This window comes from Ambystoma mexicanum, chromosome 4q, assembly GCF_040938575.1.
Source record: "Ambystoma mexicanum isolate Mex_15411 chromosome 4q, UKY_AmexF1_1, whole genome shotgun sequence".
Taxonomy (NCBI): Eukaryota; Metazoa; Chordata; class Amphibia; order Caudata; family Ambystomatidae; genus Ambystoma; species Ambystoma mexicanum.
In genome coordinates this window covers 758,737,810-758,751,334 of record NC_090928.1, presented here as the reverse complement: position 1 = coordinate 758,751,334, position 13,525 = coordinate 758,737,810, and positions in this window count along the sequence as shown.

Below are 13,525 nucleotides of genomic sequence, written 5' to 3'. Positions count from 1 at the left end.
TCAGCATCACTAAGTACATGTGTACTGTGAGTGTGTAATGGTACATCTGGAGTGCTGTACAGAAATTATAGTGTTCAGTACAGTGGTCCTGCATGTGATTGCTACATGTTTGTGTGTCTATTTCATACAACCTAATGAGGGAGTGTTGCAAATGTAATAGTGGAAATGGAAGAAGGACTGTCTGCTTTTCTGGGTTGAGGCCCTCGTTGTAGCTGGGAAGAGGCACGTGGTACATTCTGCCCTTCTGAGCATAGTGCCTTTGCAAATGGAACTGTGGGGATAATCCAATCAGGTGTGGATGGTGTGGTTCACAGGAAAGGGCAGTAACATTTTCACCCAAAACTTGATGCAGTGACGTTGGCAGAGATGACGAGACGCAGAGTGCTAACCGTGGGTGATACCTTTGTGCAACATCTGCACATGTATGCCGTGGAAAGAGGCTTTGCTGCTAACTTTCAGTTGGAAGGAGTGGAGGCTTTTTGGGGCACAGTCTATGAATGGGTTTTAGGGTGCATGGATCTCCTTTGCACATGTGTGGCCTCTGTCGGTACTGTTGACATGGTAGTCGTGCATTTTGGAGCACTACATTTGGGGTACATGTCATGCTCACGTTTGCTCGCTCACCTAAAGAAAGTGATGACAGCAGTGATGCAGATGTTTCCCACTGCCAAGGAGATTTTCTCATCGATAACACCAGGAGGAGCATGGGACCATGCCGGTGTGACTTGTCTACAGCCAGAGGGCGGGAGGTGTTGGATAAACAGAAGCATGTGTGACTTTATGTGCAGTGCTGGGATTTTCTGCACCGACTATGAAAGCATTAATAACCAGCAAGATTTCCAGTGGTTCCAAGGAAATGGTATTTTTTTTACCTCCATTGGCAATGCGGTTTTGTTTGCCACTCTGCACAAAGCGTTGCAGAGAATCCTGGAGACATGTAAGAGAAGCGTTGACCTTCAGTCGATAGAAATGTCAGGAGGAGAAGCAGACAGACAGTCAGCGAAAGAGAGAAAACACACAAAAAAATGTATGCACGCATGTATATAACAAACGCCCCCCAACAAAAATAAGTCTTTTCAGAAACAGTACTAAAGACATAATCCCCCTACCCTGTTTTACATTCCCCCCTCAACCGCTCCCTCTCCTGTTCCTAGCACGGTACTCAGCAGATTTGGTGGTACTTTGAGTATTAGACGTGCCAGATCCGACTCTTTTCAGGATGGCAGCTATGGCATTGGCACTGTGGAGGCTAAGGCATTGCGCAATGTGGTTGCTGGTTGTGGTGTGTACACAAACACTGTGGCAGAAGGTCTGTTTGTACTGAAAAATGTAGGAGGCCATGGTGAAAGTGTGCAAGGTAAGTGGCAGGCATCCTGTTTGTATGCATGCCCTGCACGCACTTGCTTAACGTTGTAAACATATATTCCGTGCTGCTTTTGTGGAATCACTTTCACAACATTTGTAGTACATGGATTACAGTGGAAAGACCATTATGTGAAGTCTACAAGGTATGTGGCAGGCATCCTGTTTTGTTATAAATGCAGTGCGTGTATCGTATGATATGATGTGATATGGTATGCTGTGGCATTTGTACTGCACCTACACATAAGTGTGTGAAGGCGCAACAAGGAAAGGGAGGTGGAACAGAGGCCATACAGAGACATTGATAACACTAGGCCAGGTGACACAGAATGCGCAAGTGAATGGGAAGGGCGAGGGCAAAGTGAAGTACATGGGAACAAAATAAAATAGCAATAAGTGCCACTACGGCCAGTGCTGGCAAGGATAAGTGTAGACATCAAGTGGTGGTTGGACTGTTAGAGTTACAGAAAGCGGTCCCCAAGTGCAGGGGTTGGCAGAAAGCCGGGCAGCGGTGGAACTATCAAGAGGGAGGTGGGCTGGGGCACAGATTAGAGGGTGGGTAGAAAACCAGTGCACAATCAGTTGCAGGCAGGAAGTGAGCAGAGGAGAGGAGGGGAAAAAGAAGAAGCACATGGAAAGGTTTTGAGGTGCTTCCAGACCATACGATGGTGCTCCTCAAGTTCCAGGGAGGAGAGAGCCTCTTCCAGAGGGAGGCCCCAGCAGAAGAAAGACATCTACGACCAACTGCGTGCGATGCGTGTAGAAGCAAATGACTCTGAGGAGGTAGGAGGCGGATAAGGGAAGAGCTCGAGCAAGCAGATATTTAGGAAGTGAGAGTGGAAAGTATTGAAGTCCCAGGGACCAGAAGGCCTTGTGCATAATGCACAGGGTTTTCATTTTATTCCTCGTAGCCACTGGGAGCTATTGCAGACATTTTAGTCCAGTGGAGATATGATCCCTGGCCTTCAGACCAAGGACAGTCCTCTTATGTATGAGTTTCTGAGGGCGGAAAGTAAAAGCTGGAAGATTTCAAAAGAGTCTGTGGCAATAGTGCATCGTACAAAGAACCACAGCCCTGCACACACTGACCTTTTGGGAACTGCCTTTAGGTGTAACGCTCACCTGATTCCCGTAGAGGCGCCGGTCTTGACTGGGCGTATACCGTATCTTCAAAGGTGATGTGCAACACACGGCTGGCTCTTTGGGCTGGACCTCTGTGCACTGTATGTCTGACTTGAAGGGTAAGATGTCTGCAGATAGAAAATATGGGATTAAGGAACTGGGTTATTGAATGTCTCTCTCTTCTTCCCTTTCTCTTCTCCTGTAGAACCCCAAAGGTTAACGCTCTCACCTTAGGTAAGTGAATGCTGTGCTCTCCATCTGCCTCGGGGCAGGGTGCTGTAACCAGTTTCTTCACTGGATAAGGGGAGCAGGCCTCTTGACTTCAGAGGACTGCTGTCCGTCGTTTACTGCACGAACGGTAAGTTTCGAGTAACTCTAATGTCTTTAAAGTCTTTAGTAATGATGTTTCTTGTTTTGCAGGGTTCCGGCGATGGCGGATGATGGGCTGAAGTGAGTTGAAGATGGAGCCCGTGTGATGAATAGAAGCGCCTGGAAGCACGTAAGTAAGCGCTTGTTGCCTGCTTCACGATGCGCTCTAACTGTCTTTTTATTTTGCAGGTACAAGTTCGGAGCGGCTGCAGGGTGCCGGAATACCCACTGGGTTAGATGTGGAAAGGAGTAATGGCACGTGAGTATTAAAGTTCCCCAATGTCTTTAAACGCACCTTGTTTTGTCTTTCAGATGCGGGATGCAGCGCCGAAGGCCTCCGGAGCGTGCGAAGAGTTGGTAAGCTTTTGTCTTTCAGATGCCGGAATGCAGTGTGAAGACCTCCGGAGCGCACGAAGAGTAGGTAAGCCTTTGTCTTTCAGATGCCGGAATGCACCGCGAGGCGTTGGTGACAGCCGATGGACCAGGTAAGTGAAGAGCTGTCTCTGAAGACCGTAATGCTAACCTGTTCTTTCTTGTCTTTATAGGTGTTGCTGAAGACTGGATTCAGGATGGTAAGCCTTTTTCCTTAGGCCCAGGATCAGATGCAGAAGACACGATGAGCGTTCTGCTGCAGAGGATGCAGAATAACGCAAAGCAAGATTCATCCATCGGGTGTGGTTTAAATAGCCTCCTGTAGTGCTTAGATGTCTCCTTCCACAGCCACGCCTAGGAAAAGAGTTCCTGCTTTCCAGAAGAGTTCCAGTGTTCTGAATCTAGGGAGTGGCTCCTGCCCCACCCAACAGGAAAAGTAGTTCCAAACAGAAGAGGATCGGAGGCTCAACTGGCAGGCAAGTAAGCAGCATGGTCTGCTGCAGGTAATTCCACCCAAGCATTATGAGCCCGGCGCTTCCAGCGCTGGGACTGGGCATATTTATGAGCCTGGTGCCACTGGCGCCAGGACTGGGTCCAAAAGGTCCCAATTGGGACTGGTTGGCACTCGGAACCTGGGTTATGGATCTGCTTCCAAGGGAGTTGGGAAAACCCTGACCTTTTGGAAGCAGAGATCATGACAGTACCCCCCCTCAAGGCCCCTCCCAAACCGGGCTCCTCCGGGGGTTTTGGCTTGTCAGGAAATGTTCGGTGAAATCTTTTGATTAGGCGAGGAGCGTGGACATATTCAGCAGGTTCCCAGGATCTCTCTTGGGGGCCGTAGCCTTTCCAGTCAATTAGGTAAAATAGTTTAGATTTGGAGATCTTGGAGTCCAGAATGCTTTTAACTTCAAACTCGAGTTCTCCATCAACTAGGATAGGTTTTGGGGATTTAGTTAGTCGGGTTTGAGGTTGCACGGGTTTTAATAGAGAGACGTGGAAGACCGGATGTATCTTCATGTGCGGGGGCAAGTCCAACTTGACCGCTACTGGGTTTACTATGGTAGTGATGGAATAGGGACCAAGGTATCTTGGGTTGAATGTGCGTGGCCCTTTTAGAGGTAGATATTTGGTGGATAACCAGACTTGATCCCCTACTTGATATTGAGGGGCTTCCTTCCGATGTTGATCTGCTCCTTTCTTGTATTGTTCTTTAGCCCTTTGAAGGTGAGAAACAGCTTCCTTAAAAGCTTGGGTGATTGTAGAATGCAGGTAGTCTACTGCTGGTGTTTCAAGATCTTGGAGGGGATCCAACTCCGAGGTTCGAGGGTGACTGCCGTACAAAAGAAAAAACGGGGTTTTCCCAGTTCCCGAATGGAAAAAGTTATTGTAGGCATATTCGGCTATCCAAAGGATGTCTTTCCAAGTTTTTTCAGTTTGTTGCAGCATGCAGCGTAAATACTGTTCCAGAGTTTGATTGGTCCTCTCGGTTTGTCCGTCGGTCTGAGGGTGGTGACTGGTCGATAGTCTCACATCAATTTGAGCCGACCGACAGCAACTTCGCCAAAAATGAGAAATAAATTGACTACCTCGATCCGAAATTAGAACCGAAGGAAAACCGTGCAGTCGGACGATGTTTTCGAGAAATTCTCGGGCCAGAGTTGCTGCTGTTGGCAAGCCTTTGAGCGGAATGAAATGCGCCATCTTGGAGAATAAGTCCACGATTACTAGAATCGTATTGTATCCGGAGCATGGAGGTAGATCGGTGATGAAGTCCATAGAAAGCGTATGCCAAGGGCCAGGTGGGATGTCAATAGGGCGTAAGAGGCCTGCTGGTCTTTCCTTTTGACTCTTGTTTTGGGCGCATACTCCACAGGACATTATAAAGTCTCTGATATCTTTTTTCCAAGACGGCCACCAGAAGTAGCGCTTGATCTTTTCTGAGGTCTTGGCCATACCGGGATGTCCTTCCATTAAAGAATCGTGATAACAAGCGATTACTTTTTTCTGTAAATCTGTGCTGGGTAGGTATAATGGTTCTTGGAAATACAATAAGTTGTCCTTTACTGCAAAGTCCTTTCCCTGCAGATGCCAATTCTGTATGTCTGCTGGAGTTACAAGTTGCCTGGCTTTATCCTTAACTTCCTCTATGGATTCTGTGGCTATTACACCCAGAATTCTTTGTTCGGGAATGATTGGTACAGGTTTAGGGTTGATCAAGTGTTCTTCCACTCCCATCCGAGAAAGGGCATCAGCTTTACCGTTCTTTGTACCAGGTCGATAGGTAATTATGAAGTCAAACTCGGCAAAGAATAATGCCCAACGGAGTTGTCTAGAGGATTGGGCTTTTGCGGTTTTCAAATATTGCAGGTTTCGGTGATCCGTAATCACAGTAACGGTGTGTCGGGCCCCCAGCAGATAATGCCGCCAAGCCTTAAAGGCAGACTTGATAGCCAGAAGTTCCTTGTCAGTAATCGTGTCATTGATTTCAGGAGGCGAGAATTTGCGGGACCAAAATGCCACGGGATGCAACTGATTGGTTACCGGGTCCTTTTGTGATAGAACTGCCCCCATGGCAAGGCTTGAAGCATCAGTTTCCACGATGTAGGGGATTTCGGGGCGAGGGTGTTTTAAGATTGGTGCAGAGATAAATTTAGTCTTCAAATCCTGGAAAGCTTGTTCCGCCTCGGTAGACCATTCAAAACGTTTGTTTTTCTTTAACAAGGCAGTGATGGGCTGGACTATTCGAGAGAATTCGGGGATAAACCTGCGGTAAAAGTTAGCGAAGCCTAACATGCTTTGCACACCTTTTACGGAGGATGGTGATGGAAATTTGAGAACTGCATCGACCTTCTTTGAATCCATACGCACTCCGCCAGGTGATAATATGAATCCCAAGAATTCAACTTCAGTCACGTTGAAAACACATTTTTCCAACTTAGCGAAAAGTTTGTGTTGACGCAATCTTTCGAGGACCATTTTCACGTGTTTCCGATGTTCAGATTCCGATGAAGAATAAACGAGGATGTCGTCAATGTAAACAACAACACACACATCTATGAGCTCTCTGAGGACATCGTTCATAAAATATTGAAAGGCGGCCGGGGCATTGCAAAGTCCGAAGGGCATGACCTGATATTCAAATAGCCCATACTTGGTGCGGAAGGCCGTCTTCCATTCATCGCCCTCTTTTACTCGTACCAAGTGGTAAGCTCCTCTAAGATCCAGCTTTGTATATATGCATGCTTTTCTGAGTTGGTCCAGGAGTTCAGGGATCAAAGGTAACGGATATCTATTCTTAACGGTGATCTGGTTCAGGGAGCGATAATCTATACAAGTTCTAAGGTCTCCTTCCTTTTTTGGAACGAAGAACAAAGCTGAAGAAGCAGGGGACTTGGAAGGACGAATAAACCCATTTGCCAGATATTGATCCAGGTATTGTCGAAGGTGAAGGTTCTCAGGCTCGGTGAGGGCATAAATTCTACTACAAGGAGGAGTAGATCCAGGTATCAGGTCTATCTGGCAGTCATAAGACCTATGAGGAGGTAGAGAGTTAGCCTGATCCTTCCGGAAAACATCTTGGTATTCTAGGTATTCGGGAGGTAACTGGGGAGTCTCTGAAGAAATTGCTGCCAGTGCAACACCAGGTGGAGGGTGACAAGTAGAGACACATTCTGGAAACTGGACCGTTCTTGCTCGCCAATCGATCAGAGGATTGTGTTTCTCTAACCAAGGTATTCCTAGAATAATCTGAAACTGAGGGGTCTTGATCACATCGAACACGATCTTCTCATGGTGTCCATCTTGACTTACTAGCGTCACCTCTTGAGTGGTATGCGTTACTGGCCCGGAGGCTATCTCCGTACCATCCACCGTAGTAATGACGTCCTTTACAGCCTTGGGACAAAGAGTTAGATTCATCCTCAAAACCATCTCATGATCCACATAATTGCCGATGGCACCGCTGTCGACGTAAGCTTCAATTGCATGTAATCGATCCGGATTATCAGGGCTAATGAGGACCATAGGTATCACGAAATGCGAGGTCACGGAACTGGTTTTCACGCTCGGCAAGAGGACCTCTATTCTTGTCGGGCGAGGTCGTTTCCCTGCTCAGAGTTTGTAACTTTGGTAACTGCAGCTCCTACTGCCTTCTTGGCAGGTTTCACCGGACAGTCTCGAAGAAAGTGCCCTGAGTTTCCGCAATAGAGGCATAATTGCAACTGTTTTCTCCTTTCCCGCTCCTTTTGTGTTAGAGGACCTTTCAGACCCCCTATTTGCATGGGTTCCCCGGAGTCTACTCCTTTGGAAGGAGTTGGCGGTTTGGAAAATACTCGAGCATCAAACTTGGAACGATCGGCCTTCCTGTTCTGCAGTCTGTGATCTATTTGAACGACTAAGTCTATATAGTCCGAACAATCTTGTGGGGGATTCACTACTTGGGCTAACACATCTTTGAGCTCTCCACGTAGACCTCTATAAAACAGCGTAATCCTTTTGTCCTCAGGCCATTGAGTTTCCACTATCAGTCTGTTGAAAGACGCAATATAAGCCAAAAGGTCTTGATTACCTTGTCGCAACGAAAGAAGCTCATTGTCCAAGGCCTGTCCCTGTGAATGTCTTGCGAACAGTTTTTCCATACTGAGCTGAAAAGCTTGAAAATCATGGAGGACCGGATCATCTTGATTTACTAGAGGGATCGACCAGTCTGCCGCATTGCCACTAAGGTACGAAAGCACGAAAGCTACTTTAGCTTGATCAGTTGGAAAGGCTGCTGGCCGGCATAAGAAATGCAACCGGCACTGATTGATAAATACTGCAAACCTCTTTGGGTCACCAGAAAATCGTTCGGGCGGAGCCAGAGGTACATTCCCAGGTAGGTTGATCTGCACTGGATTCATAGAGGATGTAGGAGGAAGATTTCCCCCAGATGCGGGTAACGGGGTCTGTCCGGCTTGTGACTGTAGCAATTGTCTAGCGAGATCATCTGTTCGCTCCTTGGAAATAATCAGTTCCCTTCTTAGAGCGTTCGTTTCCTGACGGGCTGCATGCACTTCTGCCCTTAGTTCCCCAAGTAACTGGGCTAGCTGGTCGGTATCCGAGGTTTCCATAGCGCCTGGACGGGAGTTTTGTGGTAGGCTTTGCGTTCTGTAACGCTCACCTGATTCCCGTAGAGGCGCCGGTCTTGACTGGGCGTATACCGTATCTTCAAAGGTGATGTGCAACACACGGCTGGCTCTTTGGGCTGGACCTCTGTGCACTGTATGTCTGACTTGAAGGGTAAGATGTCTGCAGATAGAAAATATGGGATTAAGGAACTGGGTTATTGAATGTCTCTCTCTTCTTCCCTTTCTCTTCTCCTGTAGAACCCCAAAGGTTAACGCTCTCACCTTAGGTAAGTGAACGCCGTGCTCTCCATCTGCCTCGGGGCAGGGTGCTGTAACCAGTTTCTTCACTGGATAAGGGGAGCAGGCCTCTTGACTTCCGAGGACTGCTGTCCGTCGTTTACTGCACGAACGGTAAGTTTCGAGTAACTCTAATGTCTTTAAAGTCTTTAGTAATGATGTTTCTTGTTTTGCAGGGTTCTGGCGATGGCGGATGACGGGCTGAAGTGAGTTGAAGATGGAGCCTGTGTGATGAATAGAAGCGCCTGGAAGCACGTAAGTAAGCGCTTGTTGCCTGCTTCACGATGCGCTCTAACTGTCTTTTTATTTTGCAGGTACAAGTTCGGAGCGGCTGCAGGGTGCCGGAATACCCACTGGGTTAGATGTGGAAAGGAGTAATGGCACGTGAGTATTAAAGTTCCCCAATGTCTTTAAACGCACCTTGTTTTGTCTTTCAGATGCGGGATGCAGCGCCGAAGGCCTCCGGAGCGTGCGAAGAGTTGGTAAGCTTTTGTCTTTCAGATGCCGGAATGCAGTGTGAAGACCTCCGGAGCGCACGAAGAGTAGGTAAGCCTTTGTCTTTCAGATGCCGGAATGCACCGCGAGGCGTTGGTGACAGCCGATGGACCAGGTAAGTGAAGAGCTGTCTCTGAAGACCGTAATGCTAACCTGTTCTTTCTTGTCTTTATAGGTGTTGCTGAAGACTGGATTCAGGATGGTAAGCCTTTTTCCTTAGGCCCAGGATCAGATGCAGAAGACACGATGAGCGTTCTGCTGCAGAGGATGCAGAATAACGCAAAGCAAGATTCATCCATCGGGTGTGGTTTAAATAGCCTCCTGTAGTGCTTAGGTGTCTCCTTCCACAGCCACGCCTAGGAAAAGAGTTCCTGCTTTCCAGAAGAGTTCCAGTGTTCTGAATCTAGGGAGTGGCTCCTGCCCCACCCAACAGGAAAAGTAGTTCCAAACAGAAGAGGATCGGAGGCTCAACTGGCAGGCAAGTAAGCAGCATGGTCTGCTGCAGGTAAATCCACCCAAGCATTATGAGCCCGGCGCTTCCAGCGCTGGGACTGGGCATATTTATGAGCCTGGTGCCACTGGCGCCAGGACTGGGTCCAAAAGGTCCCAATTGGGACTGGTTGGCACTCGGAACCTGGGTTATGGATCTGCTTCCAAGGGAGTTGGGAAAACCCTGACCTTTTGGAAGCAGAGATCATGACATTAGGTTGGTAAGACACATTCAGGGGTGGCTATGGTGCCATATTTTTACAATTTATGTAGGAGATGGGTTAGTGGGGAACATAATTTGTAGCATTGTCGGAAGGAAAGAAGAGAGTTCCTGTTTCACTAATACACTGTATGATATGGGTAAATGTAAACACTGCAAGCAGATACCATTGAAGTGCCACTTCATGATAGGAGATGGGAGAAAAACCAGTATGCTTTTCAAAAACATAATGGACGCTTAGTGGCAGATATCGTGCGCAGAGGAACTTATAACAGAGTTGTAAACATACTGCCAAAAAAATCTTCATACCTTTATTTTGTGGTGATGGGTGGTCATGTGGATGAATGTACATGCACAAATCCTGCAATGTTTCACTGAACTTTCCACTGGACGTGCTTTCGAATAACAGCACACTTGCAGGCTGAATTTGTAACGGTACATATGACGTATTGTGGAGAACTGACAGTGTTAGATGCTGACGTCTTAGATGGCATTGGTGGATGCGTGTGTGACTACTTAACAATACCCAATGAGGGCGTGGTGGGAAGAGGATAGTGGAAAGGGAAGAAGGAATGTTCGTGCTTTACTGGGGCGGGGCCCTCACGGTACTTTGGGAAGCACATGTGCCACATTCTGCGCTTCTCACCATGCTGGCCAATAGGAAAGGCACTGTGGGGATTCTCCAATCAGGTACCGAGGGTCTGGGTCACAGGAAGGGGCGGTAATACTGGTATTCATTACTGTGCGTAGTGACGCTGGCTGACATGGAGAAACACATTGTGTTCACTTTGGGTGATGCCTTTGTGAGAGATCTGCACAAGTTTGAAAGACACTTTCATGGCAATTTCGGTTTGGAAGCAGTGGACACATTGTGGTGCGCTGTCGATGACCTCTGTTTAGCCGATATGCACGGACTTTGCAGAGAACTGGCCAGTTCCGCTACTGTGCATGTTGTCTTCATGCACTATGGCGGCTTCCATTTGGGTTACATGTCTTATTTACGTTTGCTCCGCCGATTCAAGAGGCTGATCAAGGCAGGGAAGAGGCTATTTCCCACTGCCCAGGTGGTTTTCTCCGCCATACCACCAAAAAGAGTATGGACCAGTCCTATTGTCTGTTGTACCCAGCCAGAGGCTGGAAGGTGTCTGATTAACAGAAGCATGTCTGATTTTATGTGCGCTCGTGGCATGTTTTCCTGTAACAATGACATAATTAGTACTGCAAATGCGGAGTTCTTCCAATCAAATGGCATTTCGTTGTCGTCCATTGGTAATGCTGTTTTGTTTGCTCATCTCCAAGATGCACTCAAAAGGTTACTGTAAGAATCTGAGGACGAAAAGAAAACACACAACTCTATAAAAACGAGCTCTTTGTGTGGAAGCAGATAATAAAAGAAAATTTTAAAAACCCACAACGGCTCTTTTCAGAGTCACCCCTACAGACTAAAGCCTTTAACCAGGTTGACCTTTCTTCCCCCACACACACGCACGCACGCCGCACGAAAGCCTCATCGGGTGATTTTCAGCACAGTGGCCATGGAAATGGGACTGTGGAGGCTGAGGGATTGCGCAACAATGTTTCTGGGTGTGGTGTGTACGCAGGGCACTGTTGTACAGAGCTGCTAGTGTTATATGGAGAGGGCACGTGCCACAATCTGCGCTTCTCACCATGCTGGCCAATGGAAATGCGACTGTGGAAATGTACCAATCAGGTGGTCAGGGTGTGCATCACAGGAAAGGGCAGGCATATTTAGTTTCATTACTCTGTGTAGTGAGGCTGGCAGAGATGTTGAGACGTACAATGTTCATAGTGGGTGATCCCTTTGTGCTAGATCTGCTCCAGTATGCCGTGGAAAGAGGCTTTAATGACAATTTGAATTAGGAGGAAGTGGAGGCTTTGTGGTGTGGTGTAGATGTGCGTAGTTTCAGCCATTTGCTTGCAGAATGTCGACAAGTGGCCACTGTCGCTACTGTACTTGTTGTGGTTGTGCACTCTGGAGCCTTGCCTTTGGGTACCATAGCTTGTTCACGTGTGTACCATCAATTGAAAAAGATGATGAAAGCAGTGAAGCGCATTTTTCGCACTGCGAAGGTGCTTTTCTCATGTATACCACCAAGTCCAGTATATAACTATTCCAATAAATGTTGTTGTCAGCCAGAGGTCGGAAGGCGTCTTATCAACAGAAACATGTGTAACTTCTTGCGTACTGCTGGGATGTACTCCTGTGAGAATGACAACATTGGTTATCGATATGTGCACCTTCTCAATGGAAATGGCATTTCTTTGTCACCCAGTGACGCAGACATCACGATAGTTGGAAGGTTGCATGTGCTACATCCGGCCTTTTTGCAGATGGCGGCCACAGCAATGGCCCTGTGCACGCTACAGCATTGCTGAATAAGGTTTCTGGGTGTGGTTTTTACGCACAAACTGTGATACACAGTGTATTTGTCGATAGAAATGCGTAAGTTGTGGTTATGGCTGTGTGCTTAACGAGCCACAGTGTACGGTTTTTGGGGGAGTTCGGAATACATTGATTGAAAGTGAATGGAATACACTGTGCATTGGCTGCTCATTTTGGATTCTACTATGTGGATTTGTACTGGTATGGAGTACCTGCTATGCAGTGACTGCTTTTGGTTTGTCTTTGTGAGACTTTGGTGACGCGCATCATGCCGCCATTATTGTTCTTCATTGTGGAGGGAAAAGTGCACAATATGTTACCAAAGTTTCCATACCGTTTGCGATGAAGGAGGCACTTGCCCAGGTCATACGCATGTTTCCGATATAATGCATAATTTTTTATCGCATTACGCAGACACAGATGTGGCTGTGTTATTTTTCATTTCGTCCGGGAATGGAGAAAGCGCGGTACATTGTGAAGACGTCTATTTGTGCCTTTCCAACTCTGAAAGCAGCTTTTTCATTGAACTTTTTTCCTCTTCCAGTTGCTGTCCAATTATTTTGATCTTGTAACACACCACAGAGAAGGAAAGGAAGGCAAGGCCCGGTACGGAAGGGGCACCACCTACAAGGATAACATAGGGGACGTGTACAAAGAGAGGGAAATGTTGGGTGGCCCTCACTTAAATAAGCGTCAGTCATTGTCATGCTCCCGGACCGACCCTTCCCAAGCACTTCCAAGTACTTTCCCTTTGTAGAGTCGCGCGTCGCAGTACATGCACAATACAATGCCCTTTGCCATGTAAGGGTCTGCAGCGCAGCATTTGGTGTGCAAGACTGTCTGTTGTAAGGATCCGCTGCCATACATGACTATTCCTGTTGGTGACCGGAGCAGCTGTGCAGAATGCTATACATGAAACTATCCTAGAGCACTGTTGGAACGGCAGTACCCTGCCCATTGGTGCCTTGTGCTTCGATTTCAGTTCTCGTCACATGCAGTACGGACAGTTCATGATACGCCATTAGCCGTAGCACCAGTATTCACGGACATGAATATATTCTGAAATAAAAGAATGCTTACAACAAGGTGAAACACAGCTTCATTACGTTGAGCAAGAACAGAAGTATTTAGCGAGATCCATGCGGCTATACTACTTTTCTAACCACCACTGATATTCTTTGCGCTCCGAAGAATGTGCTGTTTGTTTACTTCCTCTTTGCATGCACTTGTATGTGAGTGACCAAGGCGCACCAGCTTTGCCATTTTGCAGACTCACTGCATACTGTTACA